General features: G+C 47.8%; 1 protein-coding gene across 5 annotated transcripts in view; it reads left to right on the top strand.

The window, feature by feature from the left end:
- FAM3D (FAM3 metabolism regulating signaling molecule D) overlaps window positions 1–17614 on the top strand; it is a 417220-nt gene that overhangs the window by 27780 nt on the left and 371826 nt on the right. Inside the window, exon 1 of one of the 5 annotated variants that reach the window (XM_078661512.1) lies at window positions 4153–4162. The exons of the other annotated variants lie outside the window; for them this stretch is intronic. The gene's annotated coding sequence lies outside the window, so the exon portion shown is untranslated. Of the gene's footprint in view, window positions 1–4152; window positions 4163–17614 lie in introns of those variants that run through there. 5 annotated transcript variants of the gene reach the window in all.

The raw sequence follows: 17614 nt of genomic DNA, 5'->3' as shown, positions 1-17614 counted from the left end.
AAAGGGGGTGGTGATGGACGGAGCATCTGAATCAATCAAACACTCACACCCAGTCAAAAGATCTGGGTTTAATCCATCACCGTTCTTTAGCCCACTCTGCCACCCCAGTTCAGACATGGCTATATGCAAATCAGTCTGACCCTGTGCCTCATGGGAACAGTCCAGCCCAAACTGCCAAGCCATGTCTTCCCTGGACCGGAAACAAGCTTCCGAGGACCGGTTTCTGGCATTCCAGCCGTCTTCAGCCCGGCTTGCCTGAATCCAGTGGCCAAGTGAGCAAGGGACTCACGTCTGAGCATACCCTGCCACACTTATGGCGAACAAAGCGATACAAAAGGGGATGATGGACGGAGCGTTTGAGCAAATCAAACACTCACCCCCAGTCAACTGATCGGGGTTTAATCCATCACCATTCTTTAGCCCACTCAGCGGCCAAAAGCGGTACAAAAGGGGGTGGTGATGGACGGAGCATCTGAATCAATCAAACACTCATCATCCCCTTTTGTATCGCTTTGTTTGCCCTAAGTGTGGCAGGGTATGCTCAGACGTGAGTCCCTTGCTCACTTGGCCACTGGATCCAAGATAGCCTGGCTGATGAGGATTATGAATCCGAAACCGGTCCCAGGATGCTTGTTTCCGGTCCATGAAAGACATGGCTTGGCAGTTCGGGCTGGACTGTTCCCATGAGTCACAGGGTCAGACTGATTTGCATATAGCCATGTATGAAATGGGGTGGCTGAGTGGGCTAAAGAATGGTGATGGATTAAACCCAGATCAGTTGACTGGGGGTGAGTGTTTGATTTTCTCAAACGCTCCGTCCATCATCCCCTTTTGTATCGCTTTGTTTGCCCTAAGTGTGGCAGGGTATGCTCAGACGTGAGTCCCTTGCACACTTGGCCACTGGATTCAAGATAGCCTGGCTGATGAGGATTATGAATCCAAAACCGGTCCCAGGATGCTTGTTTCCGGTCCATGGAAGACATGGCTTGGCAGTTCGGGCTGGACTGTTCCCATGAGGCACAGGGTCAGACTGATTTGCATATAGCCATGTCTGAAATGGGTGGCTGAGTGGGCTAAAGAATGGTGATGGATTAAACCCAGATCAGTTGACTGGGGGTGAGTGCTTGATTTGTTCAAACGCTCCGTCCATCATCCCCTTTTGTATCGCTTTGTTCGCCCTAAGTGTGGCAGGGTATGCTCAGACGTGAGTCCCTTGTTCACTAGGCCACTGGAATCAAGATAGCCTGGTTGATGAGGATTATGAATCCGAAACCGGTCCCAGGATGCTTGTTTCTGGTCCAGGGAAGACATGGCTTGGCAGTTCGGGCTGGACTGTTCCCACAAGGCACAGGGTCAGATTGATTTGCATATAGCCATGTCTGAACTGGGATGGCTGAGTGAACTAAAGAATGGTGATGGATTAAACCCAGATCAGTTGACTGGGGGTGAGTGTTTGATTTGTTCAAACGCTCCGTCCATCATCCCCTTTTGTATCGCAGGTCCTAAAGTGGTCTGCAGCCCACCACTCAATCCATATTGAACCAGTATCAGAGATTCAGCCCGAGATAGCGGAGCGAGTGTAGAACCCATTGAAAAGGGGTGAGTGATTGCAGTTCTGGCATGTCTTGATTGAGAATCGACAGACTAAGTGTCCAAGATTTGGCCAAGTTGATTTTAAAACCTGGGGTTCCCTCAAAAGAGTGAAAGAGAGATATCAGTGTGGGCAGGGAGTTCCTAGGGTTGGTCAGGATATGTAAGTGATTGTCAGCCAATAGTGCTACTTTGTGCTCAGTGCTTCCAAAGAGGATGCTCTTGATATCTACAGCTTGTCGGATAGCGATTGCCAATGGCTCAACCACAAGGGCGGAAAGTAGGGGCGAAAGCGGGCAGCCCTGTCTGGTGCCCCTGTATATATAGTATGGGCTGGGTGAGCTGGCCGTTGACCCTGGTCTGTGCCTGGAGGGAGGTGTAAGATGCCATAATTCTAGAGACCATAGCTGAACCACAGTAAACATGCGGGGATTTCCCAAAGATGAGCTTTTCCCACTAAATTAACCACCTGGCATTTGCTGTCCATTCCCTGATGCTGGTGTATGAACCCAACCTGGTCTGGGTAAATCAGGTCAGGTAGATAGGGTTCCAGTCAAATTGGCAGAATTGGAGTGTACATTTTTGCATCGGTGTTGAGGAGGGCGATAGGGCGGTAGGATGCACATAGAGAGGGGTCTTTTCCAGGCTTGGGAATGAGGGCTACCTCGGCCCGGACATAGTAGGAGTGAGGCCTGTGCTGTCAGAAAATTAGTTAATAAAAAGTCACAGTAGATGGTCCTATATTTGAGGTAAAAACGTGATAAAATGAGACGGGGAGGCCATCTGGACCCGGAGGTATGAACTGAGTAGGGAGGGCGTGAGAAGAATTGTCGAAGACCTTGGACCCCGTCACCCACAGCCTGCAATTGCCACCACAGAATCCCAGTCTATGATAGTGGTGGAGCTTAGGTAGCAAGCCACAGCTAGGGATTGAGCCGCAGGTGGAAGGGGATGGCGCATTGGAGGTGTTAATTCACCTGAGTAGCCATTCCTGGGTATGCAGGTCTAGGGCATATTGCTGCAAAGAGTTTAAATTGCACGGCAGTCATGTGTCGATGATTGGGTTATGTTCAGAGCAAATAATGATGTTCCAATCAGCAAAGGGAGGTGGTGGGCTTCATTAAGAGGCTGCTTGGAAGTGGATGGGAGAGTGCATGTCATCCGTGGACGAAGGTGTTGGATAATATCTTGCTTGGCTTGGGAGAATGATTGCTCCTTAGATGGGCTCTGTGTTTAGGCCGGGGCACCAGGGACCACTCCAGGTGCATAGGCTCTCAAGATGAAATGGGTAGTGGAAAGTGAGTAGTCTCGCGTGAGGGTAGTGGGCGTTGTAGGAGTTGTTTAGCATCTAATAGAGAGTGCAACACCCGGTGCTTACCCTCCCAGGTGATAATATACGCAAAGGGGTGATCCCATTGATATTTGACATGAAGGTTGCGTAGTTTATCTGTGACAGGCTTAAAGTCTTTGCAACGCCATAACATTACCGGGGCAATGTCTTGGTAGATTTGGATGGTGTACCTGGTATAGGTTATCTCTGTTTTACTTTGTGGGGCCTGTTGAATATCTTCTCTCTCAGTAAAGAAGTGCACCCTTGTGAGTATGTCTGGCACGAAATTTGGAAGATCAGGGGCTGGCGTGGAGGCGTCTTCGACGCCTCTAATTTTGTGGAGCAAATCTGCAGTGAATGCCATAATGTCTGAGCCATCAGCTCCTCTAGGGTCCCCACTGATACAGTGTTTGTTCCATCAGCTTCTATTCTCCAAATGCTCCTGCTTCATTTGAAGATCCATGTGTTACTCCTCAAGGGTGACCATTATTCGCCATAGGTTCTCTTGGTCCTCTGAACAAGCATCCACTGTGCGCTCTAAGTTGTGAACCCGCTCCCCCAATCTCCATAATATCCTGCTTAAGGTCTTTGAAGCAGGTCTTGAATTTGGTTTTGAGGGAGCCAATTTCAGATATTATTTCTTGAAGGAAGGCGTTCTTGTAGGCCTGTGTAAGAGTGGTGGTCCGAGCCGCCTGAGCAGGATCCAAGGGGGCCAGGGCCGGAGGGCCAAATTTAAGCCATATAGAAGTGACCGGGTTGTCGCTGGGAAAGCTGTTTGAAGTGTCGTTGCAGGTTTTAGTGCGTGGCATATTCAAGCAGGGGTACCCCTTCCTGTGCGTATCTTGAGCGCAATTTTGGCACATGTCGTATAGAAGGCCAGGCCTCAGCTCTTCGATGTAAGAGCTACTGGAGCAAGATACGACCCCCACGCTCAGGTGCAGCGGCAGAAGTTAGTTACAGCTAGATGTTGGGGAGTTTGGGCCTCTTCTGTGTCAACGGGTGTGAATTCCAGCCAGTGGCATCGAGTGTCAGCAGGGCTCTCTGTAATGGGAGGGCAGTCCTGCATTCAGCAGAGGCCCAGGGTCTCACAGGCACCCTGGTGGGTGGTGAAGAGGAACAGAGTTGGGCTGAAAGGCAGATCACCATAAGGGGATAGTGTCTGCAGGTGTGTCCAGTGGCAGGTCAGAGCCACATTGACGGGCTAAAGGGGAGCACAGATGCAGGGAACAGTCCGCAGATCCAGTATTCAAATAAAGCAAAGATGGGCCGCGCCTAGGGGTTCCACGATGGGGGGTAGCTGAGGTGTTATAAAGAGCAAGAGTTAAACAAGGCTGCAGGCAGGGGAGCTGGGCGGCGGTTCAGAGGCAGGGGTGGGGAGCAAAGCCTGCAGCGTGATCCCACAGCCAAATGCCCCTCACCTCTGAGATGCAGTCAATACTCCCCTGGGTGCCCCCAGCTGTCAAGGTTCCCCAGGATTAGGCAGTGAAATTGGATGCCTCCCCGGTCACCACCAGAAATCAAGTGCAGCAGTCCCACTGGCTGGGGGGAGCAGCCCCCAGTAGTGGAGGATGCCCCTAAGCAAGTGCATTGAGGCCTGGAGGGCTGGGTGGCTGGTCCCCACACCACCACCAGCTCCCCACCAATGGGCACAGTCCAGGGGCACACAACGTGGGAGTAGCAGTAGGCGGGCCTGGTCCTCCAAGTCAGCAGGCGCAGGGGGCAAAGAAGACAAGCTCGAACTGTTTCCCCCCAGAGGGGGGAAGAGGGGTGGCCCGCAGCAGAGGAGGAAGCCCCCGTGTAGGTGCAGGGAGGGCCCCAACACGGCAGCAGCTGCAGACAGGGCCACCGACCCAGGCAAGGCAAGGTCGTAGTCTCCTCCCCAAGTGGGGACGCAGTCGGCCCAGCGCAGTCTCCGGGCTGCGCTCCAGGCTGAAATCTCCGTCCACGCCCTATAGGCCGCGTCAGGAGACCAGATGATGCTCCCCGTCAATGCCCGAAGCAAGGTACCCGGTTCAGAAGGTAAGTTGCCCCCTCACCTCAGCAGATTAAGACGACGCAGGGCGGTGAGTCGGCCCGGCTAGCAGCGATGCAGGTGAATCCAAGACGCCTCTCCTCAGCGGAGGGAACGGAGAGGTCTCTGATGTCTCCAGAGGCCAGTGAGGGGGCCTGTTCAGCTCTGCGGCCCCGTGGCAGGCCCCAAAATAGTGGATGCTGCCCAGAAGAGAGCCCTGCAGCAGCAGATAGGTCGATACACAAGGAGCTGGAAGTATATTTTCCAGCTCCCACGCTGCCCACTACTACTCTGGTACTTGGGCGATTCACGGTGGGGGTCCACTGGCCCCGATGCTGATTGATTGGCTGAGAAAGGCCGCGGGGAAGCGTAGACGTGAGAAGGTACATCTCACTCCATTAGTGGCTTAGCCATGCCCCCATCATTTTTCAAGCCACTTGTGGCCTTCATTTAAGGTTGAGAGGTATGCTGCCAGCCAATTATTCAGAAATTTTGATTAATGTGGGTTGGTTTTACCCAACTATGGATATATAGCAACTGTATCCAATTATTGGAAGGTAAAACTTAAGTTGTTGGGTTTAGTAAAAATATATATAGCTTCAATTCTATGTAGTGGGACGGACACCTGAATGTGCAATAACACCTTTTCTTTCTCTGCTGGGAAACATGTTCCACTATGGAATAAACCCTTCCCCACGGCCCGGCAAATCTGGGGAAAATTCGTTTCCTTTCCTATCCTTTAAGGGGAGTTACTCGAGCCCTAGGCTGCAGTTCCTTTCCAACCATTCTTATGTTGAGGAAGAGACACACAATAATATATCCTGAGCTCGATAGACTGAAAAAAGACAACAATTATTTAGTCCATCAAATTCAATCCAAGAAAGTAGTAGTCTTTTATATCTTCTTCATTTATTTCCAATTTGATCAGGAAAGAGACTTCAATCTTCACCCAGATAACAAAACAAAAAAGCCGTTGCCAACACGTGTTTCGTCTTGGTATGGTAACCAATGACTTCTTCAGGGTAGAAATGTTTGTTATCCACGCTTTCGCTGGGCGTTGAACAATTTGCTAGTCAAAGGCGGAGATCCGCCGATTTCCATAGAAAATGTGTATCAAACTCACAATGAGTATAATTTTCGTGTTATTAAACACGTGGTACCCTCCGAGTGCAGAGAGTAGAAAACGATAGGCTCTCCGTGTATTCGGCGAATACACGGAGAGCCTATCGTTTTCTACTCTCTGCACTCGGAGGGTACCACGTGTTTAATAACACGAAAATTATACTCATTGTGAGTTTGATACACATTTTCTATGGAAATCGGCGGATCTCCGCCTTTGACTAGCAAATTGTTCAACGCCCAGCGAAAGCGTGGATAACAACCATCTCTACCCTGAAGAAGTCATTGGTTACCATACCAAGACGAAACACGTGTTGGCAACGGCTTTTTTGTTTTGTTATCTGGGTGAAGATTGAAGTCTCTTTCCTGATCAAATTGGAAATAAATGAAGAAGATATAAAAGACTACTACTTTCTTGGATTGAATTTGATGGACTAAATAATTGTTGTCTTTTTTCAGTCTATCGAGCTCAGGATATATTATTGTGTGTCTGTTTTACAATAGTGATTGGCTCCTCTTATCACATTGTTTGGTCTCTGTTAGGTGACAGGGACCTTATCCTTAGAGTTCGGACAAATATTGACCTACACTCGTGTATCTTCCCAGCGCTATCTAAACTCATTCACCTGTATCGTTTGTATTCTTATGTTGAGGAAGAGTCAGATTTCAGAGTGTAAATGTCCACAAAAGTGCATGTTTGTGGCTCTAGACAGTACTATAAGGCAAACCACGCCTTCTGATACCCACTTATCACTCCTTGTGTGGGATGGAAACTTGTGGATTTCTCCTCATATTGGCCTACCCGGAATCCTTTTGTGAATTTCGGGCAGGCATAGATAGAGGTATGTTTTATAGCTAAGAATACCTCTGTGAATCAGTCCCAAAAAGCCAAAAACACAGTTAATTTTTAATGTTTGTGTCTAACCCACAAAAGCTTCTTCAACACAGTCTACTACTATCTCATGCTCAATACGTTACATTTATTCGGTAGCCAAAAAGTAAAGAATATACTTGTTCCTGCAGTCTTTCACAGTTCCTTACAGTGAATTGTAGTGTTTCAGTCTGGGCCTCATCATGTGGACTGCTCGGCATCTGTTCCTTGAAATGTTACATCAAAAGTTGCACAGATGTCTAAAACCCTAACGCTTACCTGGTAAGCCCTCTCCTCCTTCAGTGTACCAGCAATAAGATCAGTGGTGGCTGCTGCAGAATGGGTTGGTTGGGAGATCCCTTAACTGTTCAGGCTGCACGTTTCTAACCGTCCTCTGCTCTTCCTCGCTCCCAGAAGCAGGAAACACTCAGGCTCCCCTAAGCCAATCATGTTGCTGCTGTCACCATGACAGCAGCGTTGTGATTGGTGTGCGCTCCCTGGTTCTGTGCTCGGGCAGGGACTGCGAACCTGTGAATGATCTCCACCCAGGCTGTGCCTTGCAGCCCGGTGAAGAACATGCTAAGTGTGCACAACTGTTTGGCCTGCCCACGATGGCTGGCCAAACCTAAATGTGCAGTTAAGGTGCATATACCCCTCCTCCTGCACTGTGAAAGAAGCCCTGCCCCGCCCAGCCTGGCTCAGTAGAGAAAAATTAAATGATAATAACATCCTGTTAACATCATTTTATTTTGCTTTTGTTGCACTGCTGAGAAGCAGTGGGGTGACACTCCTCTACCTTAGCGGAGGAGCCGCAGCCGAATAAGATGCCCATCACCTAGAGAATTTGGTATTGATAGGAGCTATAAAATATTATACATATTCACAACTGTTGGCCAAATTGTAAATGTGTTTTCTTTTCTATAGCATCTTATCCCTTTTGTATTCTATTCAATGCTGCCCAGTAAACGGGAATCACTGGCACAATTATTCATCTCTCTAGCAGAATATTTTTTCCTTCCAGAAATGAAAAACATTTGCAAAAACACAAAATGTGTACACCCATTTTCACTCCTACAACGCTCCCCTGTAAATGTTCACTTTGCCACATATGTGGAAAATATTAATGTGAAAAATAAAGCACACATATGTTTCATAGAGTGCACACACAAATACAGAATCATGCTTACGTGCCTGTCGAACCACTGTATACATGCATAACTAGGTCTGTTGTAGACATATGCCACATATGAACCTTAAAAAAACTTTGCAAACTACATCATGCATGGGTGATAAATACTTGTGTTTTGCATGATATTCAGAAATTGGTTTCTATGAGAGGATGGGAAACCTAAAGGACCTTACAAACTGTTTGAGTGCTCAATACTGCACTACATATCGACCTGCTAAGAGTGTAATCACAGGTGAACGGGTCATTAACTGTAGGTTATTCCACAATAGCAATATAATTCCTTAAATATACAAGTCAGTCCTTGTTAAGTCTGGTTTTAGACAGCGAATGGGCTGTCTCTTGCAAGACCTTTTGTGTTTTTTAACATAGGGCTTAGAGACCACCCATTGCTTACCATTCCTTGGCGTCACTGTCATTCTTTTTTGCTTGCTTTTTATTGGTCAGCTGTTTTATGCTTCCTACCTCTTCGTGTGTTTGCCCCTCCCTGTGGCATGGATGCATTACTTGTATCCTTCCATTGCTCATTGCTTTGTGTGCTATATTTAGTTCTTTGTGTTTAAGTACTCTACAAGAGTGCATGTTTTTCAGCTTTCTCTCTCATTTATTTCTCCAACCTCCATGTTCCTCTGGCCTGCTGCCCCTCCACTGTCCGTCAGCCTGCCACCAATTCCCACTCCCATCCTCTGTTGTCATTGTGCTTGCTTCGAACATTTCTCTCCAACCTTCCTTGTCTGTCTGCTTACTCTGAGCCCGATCCGACCACCCTTCATTGCCTGTATTTCGCCCCACCTGGCCTCCCTCCATTGTCAGTGTGTCCCCCTTCTGATGTCCCTCCTTTGTTTGTTTTACTCCACCTACCCCCTTCATTTTCCGTGTTGAAATCACACCTACCCTCCCTCAGTTTTTCCTGTTGTCCAACTGTCCCTCTCTTTGTTTTCTGTGTTCATAACCCAACCTACACTCACTCCATTGTCTGTGTTGTCCACCCACACCACCCTCTAGCCATTGTTTGTCTTGCCCCCCTTCGTTATCTGTGGTGCTGCAGCACCCGCTATAACAAAATAAAAGTGCTATTCTGCAAGCACCGCTGGGTGTGTAATAGTTCTTGTTTTTACCCAACCCTTCATGTTACCTGCCACCTCACATTTAAAAATAGCACTATGACACACACCCCACTGGTCGCGGCACAGCACTTTATTCCTCACACCATGTATTTTCTATTTTCCCTCCATGCACCCTCCCTTCATGTTGCTTCCCACGTGGCATTTTCTCCCTTCTTCCAGCAATAAAAACAAGTTGCGTGTTGGGAGCAATTAAATTAGGCCCGATACCAATTTGTATAGTTGGTAGGCATTGACGAGCAGAGTAAATACGTAGTCGTGCACGGAAAAGACTACAAAGTTTGATACCAAAAAGTTTATTCAGAAGACTAATAATAATAAGACTATTTTGATGCAACTCTAAAAAGTTTGCACACCATGGTAATTTACATTTGGATTCAAACGAAAGTGGAAGTGATCGGACGAAGGCAGAGGGGAAAGCACGGGAAATAAAAACAAGCAACTTAATGACCAGTGACAGAGGAGGCAAATGGCGGCTGCGCAGGTGCATGCTCGCGTGAACGTAAGCGTGTAGCCTGTCAGTAGCACTTTGAAAACTCACCTATTGAATGTCTCAGCCAGGGTAGCGCATGCGCTGGATCAGGCGAGACCTACAAAAGCACTTTGACGCTGCCAACTGGCTTTACTTTCAGCCATACGACAACATGGCTAAAAACATTGACAGTGACCAGAGTCGGATTGGGAAGGCGGGCAGTCGGGTATTGGCCGATGGGCCTTCGCCTAAGTGTCACCTGCAGGCCATTTTTTAAGCCCTGTGCCACCCGGTCCACAGATCCTTGCAATCATTGGCAGCCCCCAGCCAAGCCACTGTATTGTAAGGCAGGCTGACTATCAGGGCAGGGACTTGCGTCACTAGGCCTGCTGTCGCAGACTTCAGCTTAGCCCCTAGGGGGCTGCACAGACGCACAAAAGCAGTGCTCCTTCTCCCCTGCAAACAGAGGCAGGACAGGAAGAGTAAAGCAGTCCTGTAGGGAGGTTCAGAGTCAGGTCAAAACGGCCGATGGCCCATCTTCACATCAGGCCCCAATGCCTCAGAGGCTGGCCCAGAAGCTTCGTCTTTTACTTCCTTCCACCTCTGCCAGGCAATTGCCCAAGGCCATATTCAGACGGGAGGGGGTGTGTGGGAAGTGGCCTCCCTGGGGGACAGTTGTTGCTTTGGCTGCAGGGTTATTTTCACCTCACACCTTTGGTTCGACCCAGCCCAAAATCGCTGTCTTTCTCCAGGCCACGCCCCCACTGGGACATCACATCACACTCAGGCCTTGGTGGACGGGGAGGGAGAGAATATTCAGGGGCTTTGCTGGAGGGCAACTGTTGTCATCTCAGCCCCAAAGTCTTTCTGGGCTGAGTATAAGGTGGTGTGGGGGGAGGGTGTTTGCATAGGCCTAGCTGTGAGGCTACCTTGACCAGAGCTGCCAAGTTTTGAACTATTTTGAGTCCCAGCTTTAGCCAACATCCTGTGATTCTGGGCAAATCACTTAATGTCCTGAGGCTGAAAAATAAAAATGAATTTGATCTCCTCTAACGCAACTGGTGGTCATTGAAATAGATCCAGTGCCCTTGGGACCAGTTCACACTATATACAAAATACAAAAAACATTAAAAAAAATACATGGCCATTGTCCATGTTTTAAAATATTGGAATCGCCAGAGCATGAGCTTTATAGATTAATCTTTATTTATAATAAAAACCTTATTCTTTTTTGTTGGACCTGGCCCTTTTGGCAGGTTCACACCTAAACTTTTTGCTTTTTCCTAGCCTGTTTCTAGAACCTGGTGTTGGTGATTTTAGGCCTCTGCGCACTTTTTCACTGTGGTACAGTGTAAAGTGCGTGAGCTCTCTGTGTATGTATGGTGAGTGACCTGCCCTCCCATAGGAATGAATGGGGAATATGTATGCCCATGGTAGTGCCTGATGTGTGGGGAGTGCAGGGTCGAGTTTGATATGTGCGAACTCGTGAGATTGAATGCTGCGTAATGGTGTATGCGGCATGGTTGTGTCTAGTCTAGAAGTGCCACTTTGAGAAGTTGGCATATTTGTGTAATTTGTGCCTGGCGTGTGATTGGCTGGTGAACCTGGCCCAGAGTGCCTGGGCCCGCTTGTGGATTGACTGTCTGGTTTGAGGGTGACAGGGGCTGCAGAGCCCCCAGGAGGTTGTCTGAGTCAGCCCGTGGATGAAAGGCAGCATCTGCTGCCAGGGAAGTGGGTGGAGATAGCACCTGAGTGTGAATGAGGCTGTGCCTGCCTGCCACAATGCTGGCTCCACCTCCCCGCTGGGCGACTGTCACCTCTGTCCCTGATACTGATAGGACTTCCCTATAACCAGTTCTAGCTGGTTCTCACACTGCCTGCACAAAGACTTCAAAGACTTTTCTGTGTATAAGAAGGGGCTGTGTCCCCTTCCAAAATATTCTTGTTTCTGACTTGAATCTACCAGGGGCGGGCACTGCCCAGCCCCTGGATGCCTGGAGGACTTCTGGGGGACCCCTCTGCCTTGCCTGGGCAGATGGGGGGACTTTGCTTTGCCCTGGGATCCTTTGGACCTTCTTCCTATCCCCCCAGGACTTTGCTGGACTTTTCCTGATTCCCCCTAGCGCCTGGGAGCGCTTTATTTTTATTTGCACCTTCTTTTTGCCTGCTATCGCTCGGGAGCGCTTGACTTGTAGTTTCTAGCTCCTGAAAGCGCTTGCATGTTGTCCCTAGCGCTTAGGAGCGCTTGATTTGCCTTTATAACGCTGGGGAGCGCTTTTTGCTTTGTTTCCGCGCTTCCCCGCCCGCATTTTGCGTGAGGAATGGCAGGTGCCCACCCTGCGTTGTGCGGCTCTTAGTCCTTTGATCCGCGAAGCCGGTGCCCACCCAGCATTTGCCCCGCGGCCATGCCGCTGGTCTTGACTTTTTGATTCACCTCGAGGGAGCCCACCCCTCGGTGAAGTGATGCCCCGCCTGCCTGCCTAAGCGGGGCCGCTGCGCTGCCCGCAGCGACCCGGAAGTGGTTGGCCGGCCGGCCAATTGCAGCGCGGCCGGCCGGAAGTCCCGCCCCCGCAGCCCGAGAGAGAGGAAGGGCGGCGGGGAGAAGAGGCGGAGAGGATGATGGCCGCCGGGGGCTCCTGTGATCTGGAGGGAGCCCCGGGAAGAGAAGAGATAGCGCGGCCTGTTGCGGGGCTCCTGTGTGCTGAGGGAGCCCCAGGTTGAGGAGGAGAACCTGTGTCCGCGAGAGGAGGCCGGCGGCGGAGAAGAGACCGGAGCGTTAAGACTCCCGGTGAGTGGGGCTCCATTGAGATGGCCGAGGGGGGGCATCGGGGCACATTGCCGGTGCCTGAGCAGCCATGTGGGGGCCGGGCAGAGTGGGGCATATCTGTTTTCGCTCCCCATGGGAGCAGAGGAAGCCTTGGGGTGCCGGTTGAGAGGCACAGAGCCAGGGCGGCCCCGATTGGCAGCGGGTCGCCCCAACGTCGTAGAGCCCTGAGAAGGCTCCCGGGGGGCATGTTGTCTAGAGCCCCGAGAGGCTCCCTGATGGAAGGTGTGTTTCCCGAGCCCAGATGGCTCCAACGACGGGGCCATAATTTTTTAATAGTCAGAGAGGCTCCATGGAGCATATTTGATTAAGAGCCTGTGTGGCTCCAACGTTTGGCTATGTGTATTGTCAGAGCCTGTGTGGCTCCAACGTTCTGCACAGTGTCTTCAGAGCCTGTGTGGCTCAGCAGTTGGCGCAGATTTATTCTAGGGGCTAGTGACAGCCCCGGGCGCAGTTTTTGTTGATTCACAGCTGCCCAGCAATTAGTGGGCAGATGCACCGTTTAGGTCTTGTGTGGTTCCCAGGTGCCCAGCAAGTAGTGGGCACCTGCAACGTTTAGGTTTTGTGCCGTTGGCGCACCCCTGACTGGCGCTGCATGGCAGCGCGCCCTGACTTTCTGGACACAGGGCTCTGTAGGCCCTTTATTGGATGGGGGCTGGTATGTAAGTTTTGCGCAATGTGGTTACCTGCTATGTTTAGGATGGTAATTGTCTACTGTGTGTTTTTTGCGCTATTGAGTTGGGTTGGGGCACCTCTGAATGTTTTTAATGCATCATGTGTCTTCCTTGATTTTACACCTCTGAATGTTTTTATGCATCATGTGTCTTTCTTTCCCTGCGCTGCACCTCTGAATGTTTTAGGCATCATGTGTCTTCTTGCGCTGTACCTCTGAATGCATTTTATTGCATCATGTGCTTTGTTCTGAACACCGCTGAATGTGTAGGTTTATGCATCATGTGTTTCCCTTGTCTTACACCTCTGAATGTTTTTAGGCATCATGTGTTTTCCTTTACTACTCCTCTGAATGTGTTTCATGCATCATGGATAATGTGTTCTTGTTTATACCCCTAAATGTATTTTATTCTTAGGTGGTTGTTCTTTCTAATACAGGTGGTCCTAGTGAGGTCCTGGTTCCCTGTGTGACATTCTCCTAAGGTGTTTAGGGTGGCGTAGGTGGTACTTACCTGTTCCCAGTAGTTACTGGATGTGATTTATAACTGTTATTTTGTGCTATACTTATTCTAAGTTCTAAAAGTGCTATTTCTAAAAGTGTTGATTCTGACAGTGGCCCATGTGGCCCTGTCCTGTAAATAATCCCTTATGAATATTGCCCGTGCCAGTTGGCACAATGTACATGTGTGATTTTTATCTGATGTGTTTTGACAATACAAAAGTTATTTTAATATAACCTTGTGTGGAGTTCCTTTTGTGGTGTGCCTAGGATGTTGTTGCTGTTGTGCGCTGGCGCAAATGCTTTACACATTGCCTCCGAGTTTAGCCTTACTGCTCATGCCAAGCTACCAAGGGGGTGAGCAGGGGTTATCTTGGCGTGTGAATCCCTTGCCCTGACTAGAATGGTGGTTTCTGCCTGGCTTTGGCGTCAGCCTTAGCCTACCAGAAATAGCCAGTTCTAACATTTTTTAACATGGCTTTTCTGCCTTTGTTAATTTGACGATCAGTCACAGGTCATTAAGGCAGCTTTAGAAATCAATATAAAATGTATTTGCCTTAGTTTTAATGTTTAAAATACATACTGATTAAGGGGAAAAATACCAGTTTCGGGTGATTTTTGACATTTTTTTACAGACCAGGATAATAAAATACACATCAGATCAGGTGTTGTGGCCATGGGACCATTATATTTCACCTTGCCCGCCTTGCCAAAACTCAATGCTCCTAGCTTTTATCCATGCTACTGCCTCTATGAGCTATAACATTTTTAAATTACCAAACAGTTCTGTAAATATGTGCCCAATGAGAATATTCAATTGGTGTTTAATGAAAAGGCATGAATGCAATTTCAGGAGTGCCAAGGCCTAATTGTGATCGCATACCGACCCTGACAGAGACAATACCTCTAGTAGGCGAGAACTATTGGCTTTGCCAATGCTTGTTTCACTGATGGCGGCCAACCCTTAATCCTTAGCAATGGTTCAACGATACTGAAATCTAACAAAATGATTCTATGAAGCTGTTCAACTTGTTTTATGGAACTCCCTTTCCCAGAACACTGCCTGCTCCCTTGGGTCAGTGCCAAGCTACTGGATGACCTTAAAAGAATGAGTGAGTGTTTTTTTTATTTAGTGGCATGGTTACGTCATCATCTTTGTAAACATTCCTGGAAAGGTGTGGATCTCCTTTATGGGATCGTCGGGAAGAAGGTTTCGAGCACTGCTGTGGTTGCGACATGAGACTGCACTGCTTCGCTCTAGCCAAAGTCTAGAGACATAGGTTCATCCAACATTAACAAATGAATCAATCTAAATGAATTCACTTGCAAAACTAAATAAAATATAGAAAAGAAATTAATCATAGACTCAAGGAAAAGTTAATGCAAGTTCTACATTTCATTGATTTCTTTTTTATTAGAAAATAAAATGAACCAAAGACAAATGTACTTGTGTACATCGCTTGAAGATACACTCCTGTGTGCCAGCAGTTAACTTTTATATGCTATAAATGTGATTCTGGCTTTTATTAAGTCCCTGGTGCAAAATCCCCGATCTGTAAAAAATCAGAATTGTATTGGTTTGTTTTATAATGTATTTTATACAGTTCTTAATTCGTAAAAATGCAAGTTCCAGGGCCCTTCTTAGGAGGACAAAGTGACTTGCACCACTCGTTGCCCCTGTCAGCGTTGCCACTGCCAGTACCAAATCAACAACTAACCATCATACTCTTTCAAGTGTGACGATTCAAACTTCCCCAGGCCACCTTAAGCTATAAGAATGGACTTGGCGGCAGGTATTATTAATTTGTAATATATTTTGAATTATCAAACACTCTGATGACTCTGATGTAATGCTTATCTTAAAATTTAAAAGACAGCACCACCACTTGGTAGACTGTCAAAAGTACCAGTATTGAGAATTATGTGCCGGTGCTAATAGATAACCACGTATACCATAGTATTTGGAATGCCCATAAAGGTGCCATTTAGGGTTCAAAGCATCAGTAATATAAGATTAGTCCACAGTAGGAGCAAAAGGGCTTTATTAATCACATTCAGTTTCAAGAAGCAGGCTTTAAACAGAGCAGCAATTAAGAATAGCTTGAGGTTCACTAAGAATCTTTGCTTCTTAAATGCTTTTATTTTGTGAGTAAAGACCCATAAAAGTTAGGCAGAAGTGGATTCAACAAACCATCTTGTCACCAAAGATGTAAATTCTTTGTTTCCTGCATTCAGCTCTAACACACTTGAAGCTTGCTATGAGAGTTGCTATGCCATAAATTATAAATACAATCCATGACACCAGTCAGGTGGTACGCTTAGCTTTAAAACTAGGCTGAAAAAGTGACAGAACCTCCAGGACTATACAGATTCAGGGACTTTTGCATCATGAGGGAAACATGTAAAGCTCTCCTCTCTTAACAGAAGGACAAAGCCAGGAGTGAAATGATGTTTGAATGCCAAATAGGCTTAGGTGATCTATGAGAACTGACCTACTATTGACATGTCTAACTAAAGCGTATCTTGATGTGGACTTCATCACCTTCTCTGAGAGTATTATCTTTGAATACGTTCTATGCAGGCTAATCCCGATCTTCAACACATCTCTGTACTATTAAAAGTCCTTGAGACTTCAGAACATGAGGCCAGCACACACAAGCCCTTGGAGATTCTTCTTAAAGCAGGTTCACAGGAAACTTCCAGTCTTTGACCTTTCCTTGGCAGAAGCAGCAACTGCAGGCCAACCCAGCAAAGGGGCAGTACAGTACTCTTCCTCACAGCTCTCTAGCTGTTCTCCTTGGCAAAGTTTCCTCTTGAGTCCAGAAGTGATCTATTTCTCTGGGGTTTAAGGTACACTACTTATACCCCATTTGGTCTTGGGTTCTCTTTGTGGCAAGGGTCTCTGAGCCCAGTCCAAACCAGTTCTGTCCTCTCCAGTGCAGCATCACTAGAGGGGGTGGAGACAGCATTGTGCAGAGGAGACGTGCCTATACAGCAGCCGCGGCCAGTAGAGGGAGTACCGGCCGGGCAGTGATGTGGGGAGGGGGAGGGGCAGGGTGGGGGGTAGTAATGTATGGATTACAGAATTTAACAGGTAAGTAAACATATAAATAAATAAAACGAATTTCGTTGCGTACACTGTATCGCATTTGGTGATGCAGCGCACGCAACGAAATTCGTTTTATATATTTATATGTTTACTTAACTGTTAAACTCCGTTATCCCTACATTACTACCCCCCACCCTGCCCCTCTCCCACCCCACATCACCACCCGGCCGGTACTCCCACTACCGGCCGCGGCTGCTATACAGGTGTAAGTGAAACTCCTTCCACCACTCTAAATGCAGCCAAGGTCTATTCAGCTCAGCTCTGAGTCACCCAGGAAAGGCAGGACATACCTCAAAACCCCCTTGTGGCTGTCTACAGTGAATGCACATCTCCATCCACTCACTGACACTCCAAAACCAGACAGTCAGTCGCAAACCAGCAGAGGCACACAGACTGATTAAATAAGAAAAGGCCTACTTTCTAATAGTGGTATTTTCAAACACACAAATTAAAAACAATCTCCCTAAAAAGATGTGTTATTAAATTCTGAGTTCAGAGTGACTAAACTACATTTCTCAATCTTGTCCCAATGGAAAGTTATACTTGTAACATGTTACAAAGTAACTCCTATGTTAGCCTTTGGGACAGATAGCCTTTCAATAGTGAATAACGACACTGGCAGTGTTTCACTATCAAACCACATCAGCACATGTCCTACCTTTTACCTACACTGCACCCTGACATGGGGGTTCCTTCGGCCTACCTGAGGGATGCCTTACAAGTAAGAAAAGGGAAGGTGGGGGCTTGGCACATGGGTGCACTTCAGCCACATACAGAAAGCAACTGGAATATCCATAATGAGTAAAT

The sequence above is a fragment of the Lissotriton helveticus genome, chromosome 9 (assembly GCF_964261635.1).
Source record: "Lissotriton helveticus chromosome 9, aLisHel1.1, whole genome shotgun sequence".
Lineage (NCBI taxonomy): Eukaryota > Metazoa > Chordata > Amphibia > Caudata > Salamandridae > Lissotriton > Lissotriton helveticus.
The sequence above is the reverse complement of the archived record's forward strand: the minus strand, read 5'-3'. Positions and strand labels throughout refer to the sequence as shown.